At 34.2% G+C, this 15,106-nt stretch overlaps 1 long non-coding RNA gene across 1 annotated transcript; it reads left to right on the top strand.

The window, feature by feature from the left end:
- Positions 1-4,311: 4,311 nt before the first annotated feature.
- On the top strand, positions 4,312-8,209 carry LOC110797156 (uncharacterized). Its single transcript, XR_002535769.2, has 4 exons — positions 4,312-4,591; positions 4,687-4,913; positions 5,567-5,631; positions 6,561-8,209. It is a non-coding gene; the product is annotated as an uncharacterized lncRNA (long non-coding RNA).
- The last annotated feature ends 6,897 nt before the right edge of the window (positions 8,210-15,106 follow it).

Below are 15,106 nucleotides of genomic sequence, written 5' to 3'. Positions count from 1 at the left end.
TTAATTGTTCATGTTTAGTTTAATTATCCATGTTTAGATTAGTTATTGTTAATGTTTAGAATCATGTTTTTAGTTGTTAATTTCTTTAAATTTCTAATTTTTATGATTATGGAGTAGTGTTTTGATTAGGGTTTGGTGAAAACTCAACATTGGTTGGTTTGGGTGTTTGTGATTAGAAATTAGGGATTTTCATAATTAAATTATTACATGTTTAAGCATTTCCGATACATGTTGCATTTAACTTGATCAATTAAGTGTTCCATGATTGATTGGAGTAGTCTAGTTGGGTTGGAAAGAGATTAAAGACCTAAACTTGACTATTTGGTTGAATTGGACTTTAACTTACCCCGGGATGATAGCGTAGAACGGGAGTTCATGTTTGATTCTTAGGGAAATTGCTCGCACGTCGGGAGATAGTTGGAGCTATTTGTGAATTCAACGCCTATTCATGTAGTGCTTGTGAATCTTCCCCGTTTTTAGCTCTTTTATGTCCATTCCATGATTTATTGTTGTTTGACCCATTCCCTAATCTCGTTTACTTTTGGTTTCTTAGTTTAGTTTAATTAGTTTTAGTCTATTAGGATTTTCCAAAACCCCGTTTCGACCTAGCTTGTTGTTCGATTAGCATAAATTAGCGCACCTTAGTCCATGTGGATTCCGACCCTTGCTTACCGCTTTACTTGTGTTTAGTGGTTAGTTTAGGTAATTTGTTTGATTAGGAGAGACTAGTAACGACCTAGTTTTTCCCTTGATCAATTAGGTAAGCGATCACAAAGTTATCAATCAAGAACCCATTCCAATTAATTCAACCTTTCCTTTACCAATGGTTAATCACCTCTATATAGGTGTAAAGGATCAACTTATTAAACAAGGTCATCGGCCCTCATAAAGTAACGAAATGCTTAAAAAGGGAACAACGATCAATCGATCTAAACCAATATATATAAAATAATATAATGTTCCCAACCAACATGCTTGCATCAATCATCCACACTATCATGTTACAATTCTCATAATAAAATCCATGTTCAACACGTTCATCCAACATCATTAAACATGTAAATTTCAACATAACCAAATTCAAAGGCATAACATAACCAAGTTCAAGGACATAACAACATGGTTTCCACATAAGCACACATCCCCAAGCACACAGGTATGTACGTACCTTGTGTAAACAAACTGATAGGCCACTTTAACACTTTTAAAAGTCGCCTACAGAGAATTCTCCGCCTAAAACAACCAACAAAGATTCCCAATCAACTTCTAATCATTCACGACTATAATAAAGCATTCTAAATACATCCTAAACATATTTAGAACCTTCCCCAATATCAAAACTTGAATATTTGATTTCCTAGCATACCAATTATTGAATTAAAGATTAAAATTCGTTAAAAAACATCATACTTTAACTTTCTAGCAATATAAACTCATTCAAAAGCTTTGCCAAGACCAAATTAACATGCTTAGAGTATAAAAATAATAGTTTTAATCATTCCTAATCATTCTACCATGATCCAAAACCATTAAAACTTAGAATTCTCGCTTTAATTAATTCAAATTCTTGTTTCAATGTAATTACATAATCTGAAAATTAAATTATTATTTAAGCATAATATATAATCTGAAAATTCTAATAAATAAAAAAAATCATAAATTTAATTCAAGAAACATAAATTAAATTATTAAAACATAATTAAAACATTAATTAGTTTTAAGGGTTTAGAAATAACCAAAAGTGAGGAAGAAGGAAGGATGGCCGGAGGTTGAGCAGCGGCGCAGCGGTGCGGCAGCAAGGGGAAAAGCTGGACGGCCGAAAGTCAGGGCGGCGCTAGGCGAAGGAGTACGACGGTGGTTGTGCTGCCTTGTACAAGAAATAAGAAGAGAATGAGGTTGTTGCACGCGTGGAGGAGAAAGGAGGAGGAGGATGGCTGACGGCCAGTGGCGCGACAGCAGGAAGTTGGTGGAAGCAGGAAAATGGTTCGGCGCAGTGGCGACGTGGTGGTCGCTGGCGCAAAACAGAAACAACCGAGTGAGGGGAAGGGCAAGAAACACAAAGGAGAAGCAAGAAAACGAAGCAAGAGAGGGAGAAGAAGAATTACCGGCGGTAAAAGGTGGCAGAACGCCAACGTCGTGCAGGGATGGTGGCTGGTGGCGGCGTTTTCTAGTTCACGTGAAGGGGAATCAAGGTTTGAGGGTTTTCCTGGTTCACGTGAAAAAATAGGAGGGAATGAGGGTTTTGATGTTTCTTATTTTTGCTTTTTACGTGAATTGAAAGAGAAGGGAGTAGAGTTTTGGGTCTTATTATTTGGGCTTCACCCAATTGGGCTAGCATTAGGATTGAGGTTGTTTGAATCCAAAAATGGTTAGGATGGTTTTTCCAAATTCAGTCGAACGTATTTTCGTAATTCGAATTTTTTTCAACGTAAAATTCTAAAATTATTTTTGATTTCATAAATTCTTAAAATATTTAAAATGCATTTGAATAAATAAATATACATTAAATATTATTTATTAATAAAATTCACCAATATAATTTAAATATAATTAATTATACGTAAAACTATATTAATAAACTTTATAAATATACGGGGGATTACACTTAAGCGCTTGAATGTAGTAAGTTGTTTAAGGGGTATTATTTTGTTCTCTGGCTTTTCTCCTTGTCAAAATAGTCGATGAGCTAGAATTGAGTATTCTGGTCATTAACTTTTCTCTTTGTCAAAATAGTCGATGAGCAAGAATATTGACCATTAAATTTGTAATACTTTAATGTTAAAGATAAACAATGTTGCATGCCTAAATTTACACAGCTTGCGTGAATATGAGGGATTCAGATAATGAAGCCCAAAGAATAACAAGTAAACCTAGCCTGTTAAAATAAAACAACTAAGCACAGAAACATTGTATAATTCAATATTTCACAGTTAAATGTCAACTTTTAGTTTTGTTTTAGCTCCTGATTATCATTATGGAGACGAGAGATGGGTCATATTTGTGGCAATGGGTTCAATTAATATATGTGTTTTTGCTATCATTTTCTTCCTCTTTTTGGGTTGGTTTTTATGGATACGGTTGATTCAACTTCAGCAGCAGCTTGATTTCCTCCTTTTGTACATATTTATAGTTTTTATTTCTCTGTGAATATTATTGATTGGATGTTTTTACATTTCGCACGAGATGTTTTCTGAGTTGAAAAAATTGATTCAAATTTCTAAGGTAGTTTTCCCGCAAGTTCCGACAGCAAAGAAATACATTAGTTAATAAGATTGATTTAGATATTTATCTTTCCAGATGAAAGATATGTTCCGTTTTAATTTTCTTCAGAGTTTCTCTCCCCTGAATTGGAGGCACAAATGCTAGATTAAATCCATTGTTTTATAATGCTCCCAAATGGTATACTATTTAGGCTCATTGTTTTATTTCGCTTCTAAAATTGGTTAAATCATCTCTATAAAAGTGGAGCTATTTTTGGTATTTAATCTATGGGTTTATGGGCCGTACTTTATAGTTCGTTTAAGCAGTTGGATGATGCCGCCGAAGATTGAGTCATTTCATATATCTTGCCCTGTGTTGTCTAGCATGCTCAACATGTGTAGAGTAAAGTAGTTGCATTTTAGTACTCGGGGACATATATGCCTTTTGCAAACAAACATTAGTAAAATTTAGTATTAACAGGTACTGTTATTGGTTTTTCAAGAGGACCATGGAGAAGTCGCAGTTGGAAACCTAATGTTTTAGGAAATACCCACACCTTTTATCTTGCTAATATGTTTCCGATTTACCGATGACACCTTTATTGTGTACTCCGTATTTATTAATGTTATCGTATTACCTATTATGTGGAAATTCAACATTAACATAGTATTTCCAACTCTTATCGTGTTTTAAGCATTTAGTATATCTCTTGCATTTATTATAAAATTGTAAATATTCTTTTATGTAACATTTTTACCAAACAAATTTTATACCTCGGGGATTTTGCACCAGGAATCGATGTTATAAAGCAAGTTCTTAGGATCATTGACGTACTTTTCCATAAATTTTTTAGCACCGATCTTTTATTTAAACCTATTTACACAAGAGATTTTTATATATTGGGGAACCGTGCCTGTAATCCTCCATATATTTAAAAAGTTTATTAATATAGTTTTACAAATAATTAATTATATTTAAATTATATTGGTGAATTTTAGTAATCAATATACATATTTAATGTATATATATTTATTCAAATGCATTTTAAATATTTTAAGAATTTTTGAAATCAAAAATAATTTTAGAATTTTATTTTGAAAAGAATTTGAATTACAAAAATGCATTGATTTTGGAAAGCTATCCTAATTGGTTTGGATTCAAACATCAAAACCCAATCCTAATCCTAGCCCAAATAGTGAAGCCCAAAACAAATAAACCCACCACTCTCTTTACTTGTTCCAACTTCACGTAAAAACAAAAAACAAGAAAACCTCAAAATATATCTCTCTCCCTGCTGCAAATTCACGTGAACCCTCAACCTCCATTGCTGCTGTTCACGCCACCGGACCACCACCTGCACGACACCGGCTTCTCTCACCCGCCGTCGCCGGTAACTCTCCTCTTCCCTCCCTTTTCTCTTTCGTTCTCCTTCTTTCTTTCTATGTTCGTTTCAACCCTCCTCTTCACTCGTGGTTCTGTTTGCAGTGCAACCACCACTGCCCACCGTACAACGCCAGCCGCTCCCTTGCCGCACCGCCTGGCTGCACCGGACGTCAGTCGTCGTCCTCCGCACGATGAGCCATTCTTTCTTGTTCCTCTCAGCGCACACATCATCGGCGCACACAACCACCGTCGCACCGTCGGCCTCCGCGACCACCGTGCTTGCTGCCGCGTATTCCGTCGCCGACCAGCCTCCCTTGTCTCCACTTTTGGTTATTTATTTTCCTTCAATTTATTTAAATTACTATTTATGTTTTAATAAATTAATTAAAGTTTTCATGATTTAAATTAGTAGTTTTGATGATGTATATTTAGAATTCAGATTATATGTTGATATATAAATTAGTTTATTTTCAGATTTGTTAATCATGTATGAGTTAGGGTTTTAATTATGTTTTATTAATTTAATTTATGTTTTCTTTAATTAAATTTATAGTTTTATGATTTAATTATGAATTTCATATTTATATGTTTTGCATAATTAAATTATTAATTTTCAGATTATATAATTTGATTGAAATAAGAGTTTGAATTATTTAAAGTATGAATTTTAAGGTTTTAATGGTTTTAAATCATGGTAGGATGATTGTGGATTATTAAAATTATTGTTTCAACGTTCTAGGCATGTTATATTGGCCTTGGCGAAGTTTTAAACGGGTTTATATTGGTGGAAATTTAAAGTATGATGCTTTGAAGAGTTTTCAACGAATTTCAATAATTAATTCAATAATTGTTATGCTAGGAGATTAAATATCTAAGTTTCGATATTGGGGAAGGTTCTAAATATGTTTAGGATGTATTTAAGATACTTTTTTTTGCTGTGAATTATTAGAAGTTGATTGGGAATCTTTGTTGGTTGTTTTAGGCGGAGAATTCTCTGTAGGCAACTTTTGAAAGTGTTAAAGTGACCTATCAATTTGTTTACACAAGGTACGTACATACCTGTGTGTTTGTGAATGTGTGCTATTGTTGAAACTATGTTGGATGTATGTGATGACTGGTTTATGTTGGAAATTTCGTGATTCAATGTCGTTGAACGAATGCATTGAGCATAGAACTTTACTATGAGAATTGTAACAAGTTAGCATGATGATTGATGCAAGCATGTCAGTTGGGAACTTTATATTATTTTATATATATTGGTTTAGATTTATTGATCGTTGTTCCCTTTTAGCATTTCATTACTTTATGAGGGCCGATGACCTTGTTTAGTAAGTTAATACTTTACACCTATATAAAGGTGGTTAACCATTATTAAAGGAAGGATTTGATTAATTGGAATAAATTCTTGATTGACAGCTTTGTGATCACTTATTTAATTCCAAGATAAAAACAGTTGTGGATACTTGTTGATTATATGATTTATGTGATTGATGAGTCATAACCAAGTATTAATTGGTAAATCATGTAAAGTGAAACTGAGTAGCAATAGCTTTAGACTGTGCACGTCTGAAGTGACGGACAATCAGGAGTTGGGGTCATGGGTCGCCTATGGCTTTTTCTGGGGCCGAATTGATCACCGGTTCTATTTTATTCAAAAGTTCCTTGATATCGCAGGTCATTGGGGTTACGGAGTCGCGCCTGTACCTCGTCTACCTTAGTGAAGGCTTCTAGTAGACAACTCGGTCCATTGACTATTTCAATTAAATATTAATGTTATAAAAGTCTAGTCCAGTCTAGTCCAGCCTAGTCTAGTCTAGTTAAGTGTGGTCTTCAAGTTAATATGTTTTGGTTGTCCTTACTTATGTTTATTAGTATCATGTTAGGATTGTTCGTTTAATAGAATAATGTTAGGATTATTATTGATTTAGTATGTAGTACTCAGCTTTGCTGATTACGTGCTTTGTTTGTGTGTGTAGATCATGGCTATGCCTTATTGATCATGTGATGACCCGTTTTGGTGAGCAGTCTCTAAAGATCAATAAGCGTTACCCATCTACAGGTTTGAAGATGATGCATCATTGGGATCGGGATTAGAGAGCTTGTATTTAGTTTTGATTCGCTAAGTTGAATTTGGTTTGTTTAATTGGACTCTAAACTTGTTGAACTAGCTACATTGACTTTATTTCCATTGATTGGTTTTGGAATTAACTCTGTAGTTGATTATTATAAACCTAAAGTTAGTTTTATGTTTTTCGCTACAAAATTCTGAATAAGCCGTTACGTTTTCACAAGGGCGATAATACTTTGATAATTCTTTATAGTTATATTTATTAAAAAGGTTATTCTAGAAAATGAAGAATTGTCGGGGTGTTACAGTGCCCACTAGCGCACAGGCCAACAACTAGTTATGATTGATATGCTTGAGATCCCGAGCTTGAGCATAGTTTGAGAGCAACCCCTATGAAGTTGATTGATTGTATTGTTAGTGACGGTTTTGATTAATAATATACAACTTGGTACGTGGGTATACCATGTTAATTATATTGTGTGTGCTTTGTCTAGATTGTTATCTCGTACTGTCCCTAACATGCCTCATGTAACATGCATTGTAATTATGCTTACTAATATGGAGTACTATGGTATCAAAGTTTGGTTAATGTATCAGTTCATATCCAGTAACTTTTCAATATCAATGATTTCTTCTAATTATTTGGATAATGACACGGTGTTCAAGTACATTTTTGAAATTGACATATAAAAATAAGCATGCCCAATGCATCTAAAAATTAATCTACAACAAATATTATAATTTATACCTAATTGATACTAATTAACCTTTCGATTATACAAATTATTGTGTTTGTCAAAGTTTGATGAAGTGATTAGTCAATTTTTGTCAAAGTTGGAATATTGATGTCAATAATATGATCCTTAAGTATTGTGTTAAGTTACAGACGCTTCTCTTATCTAGATAAGAACATAGTTTCAAATACGTTATAATAAATTGTAAAGGATAAATGAGCATGAAAAATAGATCTTAATTACAAACACCATTATTGTGCCTATGTAAACTTAATTGATAACTAGTTAGGAAATATGATCTACGCTTGTGCACTGTTGTTTCCTTTATTGTTTCATAAAGTTATGAGGATTTGCTTCCTGACCGATTTTTTTTACTGAAGGGACCGTCTCGTTTTTTGTAATCTATATATAAAGCATTTGGATATCTACACAAAGACGAGCTTTGCATAAAAAAAATACAAGTACTCCAGTTTACAACCATTAGTCATTCGTTTTGATTATTCTAGCTAATTCCTCGTGAACTTTGACCATGGCTTTTTACGTATTATTTTTACGATATATGTTTGTATTCATCGCGCACGGTCCAACAACTAGTGATTTAGAAGGGTGTGATTGGGAAGTGACCGAGCGATGTGGTTAGCAAGACAATTCGTTGATTGGTCTGACTAGGCTACAATGGCATAACCACATTAGTTTTGCGAACCACTAAAGTAGGATCTAGGAAAATTTTGATTTTCCAAACTGATTTCAACTTTCAAGAAGCTTCACAAAAGTCTCGTGAGACAACTTTCATTTTCTAAAAGCCCACGAAAAATGGCAACCCAAAATAATGATTTATATTTTGTTAAGAATGTATTTAAAAAAGGACATTATTTAGGAGTTTAGGCGAGTTAGATGATAAAATATGAAAGTATGAAAGTATGAATTTGCGTCGCTGTATAATTTTGTTTATCAACTATGTATAATCTAATATATATATATATATATATATATATATATATATATATATATATATATATATATATATATATATATATATATATATATATATATATATATATATATATATATATATATATATATATATATATATTGGATGAATTTTATTTTAGATTAATTTTTTAATTTTTAGAGTGTTTGATTTTAGATGGAGTTGTATATAATAACAATTAATTAATTAAAATATCTACGTGGCACCTAATTAATTATCTACGTGGCACCTAATATATAGGGGAGGGATCCGGTGAAAATAGGTCCCTATGTGAGTATACTAGTATATATGAGAATGAATCTAATCCGTAGGATTAGATGAATTTCATGGACTAGGATTAAAAGAAATTAATGGAAATATTGTAAATAACCTCCCACCTACCAAATAATAAAAAGGCATATATTTCTCTCTCTAAAGATAATATTAGATGTTCACACTCTCTCTCTAAAATTCAACCTTCTTCCTCTCTCTCACCATTTTCTCTCTCCTCAAAAAACTGCCATTGAAGCTTAAAAAACGTCGATGAAGCTTCAATTTACTCGATTATTAGCTGATTTAAGGTAGTTTCTTGTCGAATTCTTCTATATTTCTTTTTTTCTTCTACATTTTCGTCAATTTTGACGTAATTTTTTGAATTCCTATAAGATTGAAGATGAAGGAAGTAGAAAAATTCGAAAATTAAGCCGAAAAACCTACGAACAAAGAAGGTAAACAACAATACACAAATTTCGCACCATTTTTCTTGTTTTTAGACCTTAATTTGAGTAATCAATTGATTGAATGTTCTGTTTTGTGATTTGTTTTTTCTAAAAAATTTTGTGCTTATTTCCTGAATCTAGAATTAGTTTGTTCTGAATTTTTGTGATTAGTTCTTAAATTTCTGAATTATTAGGTTAATAATTAATTTCTGATTTTTTGAATTAATTTCTGAAAATTTTCTTTATTTTATAATTTACTGATTGTATGAATTAATTCATGATGTTCTAATGATGTTCTAAAACTTATAGTTTTATGTTCTGAATGTTTAAACAGAGAAAATTCAAATGTCGGAAATGAGAATTAACACGCCAACATCAGAGCCACAACGCACATGTAGTCGTCCTATTGTCGAACAAGCACTTCTGAAAGGCGTCCTTGTAAATGTTGAGTAATATTTTATAATCTCAATTCTTTAGAACATGAAGGTTCAACATTTAGAACATTAAGGTTTGTTGTTTAGAACAAAATTCTTTAATGTTTGGAACATGGAAGTTACTTATTAGAACACCAAAATTTAGGGATAGTGATGGTTCAAGTATTAAGAAATGGAAGATATTGGATGACATTAGATCTTATTTGACTCAATTACCATATTTGAACCTTATGTGTGACTGTGTAACATCAAATCAACCAATGTTGGCTTGAATTTGAATTTTGTTATTTGATGTTTGCGCTTTTATGTAAGTTGAAGTTTCATCGTCTTGGTGTATGTATGTATTTATAATGAAAACATTGTAATTTAATCAGGAATCATGTGCTTAATACTATTGAATTTCAATTGGTAAATGTGGTCTTTATGGGAAAGTGATTGACATTCTTTAGGTCACATGAATTGGGCATGGAAACACAAGGGTGTTCCTCGATGAAAATAGAGACAAATTTGGAATGAAATTCCTTTGAAAGATATAATTTGTCTCAAGAACATGATTTTTCCCTGAATATCTTGAAATGGTTCTAGGAAATAATAATATGAGCACATATGCAAACATATTTGTGCTGGTTCTTGGAAGCATTGTTGTTGGTCTTAGAATACCAAATCAACCAGTGGTATGCCCTTCCATAATTTATAGACAATTACACGAGTGACCTTTTTTCTTGCTTTGAATCCTTCTGTGTTGATTGATATGTCTCCTTCTAATTAGAACACGTATCTTAGCTGATTATAACATTATCTAGACTAATTAGAACATGTAGCTTAACTGATTAGAACATATAGGAATAATGTAAAGAACATATAGATTCACTTGTTAGAACATATAAATTCAACTGTTAGGACATATAAATTCAACTGTTAGAACATATAGCTTCTCTTGTTAGAACATGTTGCTTCACTAGTTAGAACATATAGTACATTGGTTAGAACATATAACATATGTTGTTTTTAATATAATATGTATATATTTAAAACATAACTCAATTTGTTTCATATGTTGCAGGGAAACCGAAGCTCACCTCGATAAGGAAACTGGTCTGAGTAAAGGAGGGACATGACCTGCTGATGTGCAACATAATGTGGAACCAATTGCTAAGCACGATATTGAGGAGGTGAACAAGAAACATCGGAAACCAGAAACATGTTGCAAAGAGGAAAGAAAGGACAAAAATTATTGTTAGAGATGTCAAGAAGCACAAGTCTGTAGTTGAGGTGCGTTCAGGGCCACAAGACTGTGTAGAAGTGTATAAAGAATCAAGATCGGTGGAGAAAGCTAGACTCTTGAGTATTGCGCCTGTTACTTGCATGTGTGTGTGCGCTCTTTCATGAGTACATGTGTAAATTCAGAACATTAAGTTGGAGAATTCAAAACATTTTGCTTAAGAATGCAGAACATTTAGTTTGGGAACTCAGAATATCTAGTTTAAGAATTCATATAATTTAGTTTGGGAATTCAGAACATCTACTTTGTGAATTCATGACATCTACTTTGTGAATTCATAACATATACTTTATATGTAACACCCCCATAATCCTCCCTATTTAAAACACCTTATATTTGAGAGTAGAGAAACATTGGGGTGTTACTGCCACGATGGAACGTATAAGGCAGATGAAATAATTAAATAAAAAAAAAAAAAACAGTTTACCTTTTATAGTCTAACTTTGAAAATAAACAGCGGAAGTCTTAAAACGAATATTTCAAATACAATATGGAGACCTCAATAGGCCCCTTCTTAAATCCAAACTCCAACACAAGAAATAAGTTAAGTTAAGCAGTTGCAACAAATTAAAATCCAAAACTAATGTAATACTTAAAGGGAAAAGGTACTTCAAAAATCTATCCCCATGCATGCTTATTTGCAAACCTGTAGATTGCCTGCTCCCCATAATCCCAAGTGAAATTATGGTTCACCGCAGGGCCATCATATAAAGAGACATGGCCAACAACAACAAAGATCAAGTCAGCTAATGCTGAATACGCACTAAAGCAATAATCATTTAGTAATAAACACTCTAGACACTCAATACTATTAAATAATGCACCTCAGGACACGACACTAACTTACCGACTCAACCTTGATTTATGTGAATTAGAATTGGCATTGTAATATAAAAGATTGATCATAGGCCGTCCTTGACCGCACCTAACGATCCTATAAGAGTATCGAAGAGTCCTAGACGTGCCTTCGAATATGTAACTTTAAACTTACTAGAGCGTCCTCTAGTATAAACAACCCTTGAATCAGTATGCATACCCCCGAGAAGAGTCCTTGACGTACCTTCTCTAGGAAGTTTAACTACTTAGTTAACTCGATTTCTGTAGGTAAAAGCGCCCTAGCGCATAATAAAGAGTGCAGGATACTAATACAAAGATTGTCCCTTTACCCATACTACTACTCGAGAAATTATCTCTGAGAGCTTACAAGCCATTCCTTTCACTTTAAGTGCTTTAGTAATTTCCTTGTTATTCAATTTGTTTAGACCTTAAACAAAATATAAATACGCAACATAAGAAACACGACTTCTCTTTTAATTCCTTTAGGACGAGTGATCAAACAATTACGACACTCATTATTAGGCCATTAGTCCTTGGCTCAGAGGTTTTGAGAGACCTCCTAACATACTATGTCTAAACTTAGTCTAATTGACAATAGTAAAACTTGTAAAGACAATAATATGAAAGATCATGCTTGCTTCTTATAATAAACAAACAACGACATAATCCCAAGTGTACGCATCACCACACATTCATTGAAATATAAATAATCCTAAGGCCTACTCATGCCACTAATACTACAAGTACGTTCTAGGACTAGTACGTACCTTTTGAAGTACGAAAACAGATTAAGGGTAACGAGCTAGCTAGAATCTCCCTTCTACGAACTTGGTACCGATAGAAGGCGAGAAGGTGAGAGTACAGATTATTCGGCAGCAATGGTAGGTGTGGCGAGATCGCAGGAACAAGGTACGAGTAGAGAAGGAAAACGGCGACAGTAGAATAGGAAACAACACTACGCGAGAAGGGGATATAAATAAGGGTTTTGGGTTTTCTTTATAATAAAATTCAGATCTTCCCTTAATTTAAAATATTTGGAAATTATAATCTGAACTCCTTTTTAATCTAAACTCCTTTTCTAAATCGTAACCTTGTAAACTAATTGTTTCCTTATTTTTTTCTTGAAATAAAACGTTTTGTTTTTCTTTGAGGTTAAAATAACTTTTATAATATGTATACTCTTGTTTAAAATGTAACATTGCTCTGAATATTTAAAACGTAAAACTCCGTATATTTCCTTGAAATATAAAATAGGGCGACATAAAAATACGGAGTATCACAGGCTTTCCCCCTTAAAAGAAGTTTCGTCCTCGAAACTTGGGGTTTCTAGTTTTTGTGAAAACTTAGAGAAAACTTATAGGTTTCATTCTTGATATAAAATAATAGGTGGAAAGCATAGGCTGAACATATAAAGCACACAACTATCCTCAGAATTTACTAAAACTACATAAAAGATGGGCGACAATTCGGACGCCTTCTACCCCCCTTAAAAGGAGTGACGTCCCCGGAACTCATCGTACCTTGGCAAATAGGTCTGGGTATCTATTCCTCATGTCATCTTCGGCTTCCCAAGTGGCCTCTTCAGTTACCTGGTTCAACCATAGGACCTTGACGATACTAACATCCTTATTTCTTGTACTCCGAACCTTTCTGTCCAATATCTTGATTGGTTTTTCTTCATAGGACAGTGACTCATCTAGCTCGATTGACTCAGGTTGCAAAATGTGTGAAGCATCTGGGATGTATCTCTTAAGTTGTGACACATGGAAAACATTGTGCACGCGATCTAGCTCATTTGGCAGAGCTAGCTTATAGGCTACCTGGCCAACTTTCTTTAAAATCTGATATGGGCCTAGAAACTTTGGGCTCAACTTTCCCTTTTTACCGAACCTCATTACGCCTTTCATGGGTGAAACTCGTAAAAGAACTTTTTCACCAACTTTGTACTGTTCTTCCCTTCTTTTCAAGTCAGCATACGATTTCTGACGATCCTGGGCCGCACGAATCCTCTCTTGAATGATCTTGACTTGATTTATAGTTTCCTCGATTAACTCGGGCCCTAAGATAATCTTCTCGCTAATATCGCTCCAACAAACAGGACTTCGACACTTTCTTCCATAAAGTGCCTCGAATGGGGCCATTCCAATGCTTGCATGATGGCTGTTGTTGTACGAGAATTCTATGAGGTCAAGGTGGTCTTCCCACGATCCTTGAAAATCAAGTACACAGGCCCTGAGCATTGCCTCTAATGTTTGAATTGTCCTCTCGGTCTGACCATCGGTTGCAGGGTGAAAAGCTGTACTTTTCAGAAGTTTAGTACCATAAGCCTTTTGAAATGCTTCCCAAAAGTTAGACAAGAATCTTGAATCTCTGTCTGAAACTATGTCCGACGGAACACCATGGAGTCGCACCACATTCTTAATGTAGACCTTTGCTAACTTTTCAACTTTCCAGGTTTCCTTTATAGGAATGAACACCGCAGACTTAGTTAATCGGTCGATCACTACCCAAATTGTGTCTAAGCCTGTTCGGGTCTTGGGTAAGGCAGTAACGAAGTCCATTGCTATGGAATCCCACTTCCATACTGGGACATCTAAAGGTTGAATCTTTCCTTGGGGCCTTTTGTTCTCATGCTTCACCTTCTGGCATGTCAGGCAACGAGACACAAATTCTGCTACCTCCTTTTTCATTCCGGGCCACCAAAACATGTTCTTTAGATCCTTGTAAAGCTTATCTCCTCCAGGATGTACCGAGTACGGTGTACTATGTGCTTCGTCCATGATTTTCTTTTTGATCTCTTCACATTTCTGGGGTATACACCATCTACCCTTATATCGGACACTACCATCATCATGGATTACAAACCCCTCGGCCTTGCCTTCACTCAATTTCTTCTTCACTTTTTCTAACTCAGGATCCCCAGGTTGATTAACTAGAATTTCTTGAAAGAACGTAGGTTGGATTGTTAGAGCACATAATCTAGCTTCTAATCCCCCTGGACGAATAATTTCAATACTCAGCTTCTCGAACTCCTCACAAAGTGCATCAGGAACTACCAAGGCTTTCAAACTGTGATTTGTTTTTCTGCTAAGGGCGTCAGCTACTACATTGGCTTTTCCTTCATGGTATTGGATGTCTAAGTCGTAGTCTTTGATCAATTCTAACCACCTTCTTTGTCTCATGTTGAGGTCTTTTTGGGTGAAGATATATTTCAGGCTCTTGTGATCAGTGAAAATTTTGCAAGTTATTCCGTACAGGTAATGTCTCCATATCTTTAAAGCAAATACTATAGCAGCAAGTTCTAAGTCGTGAGTGGGATAGTTGGCTTCATATGGTTTTAGCTGTCTAGAGGCATAGGCTATCACTTTTCTGTTCTGCATTAGTACACAACCTAATCCATTCTTTGACGCATCGCTGTAAACCTCAAAGCCATCTGTACCATCAGGTAGAGTCAATACTGGTGCTGTAGTCAATCTCT

Source organism: Spinacia oleracea, chromosome 5 (assembly GCF_020520425.1).
Source record: "Spinacia oleracea cultivar Varoflay chromosome 5, BTI_SOV_V1, whole genome shotgun sequence".
In the NCBI taxonomy this organism is placed as follows: domain Eukaryota; kingdom Viridiplantae; phylum Streptophyta; class Magnoliopsida; order Caryophyllales; family Amaranthaceae; genus Spinacia; species Spinacia oleracea.
This window is presented reverse-complemented; position numbering and strand designations above follow the sequence as displayed.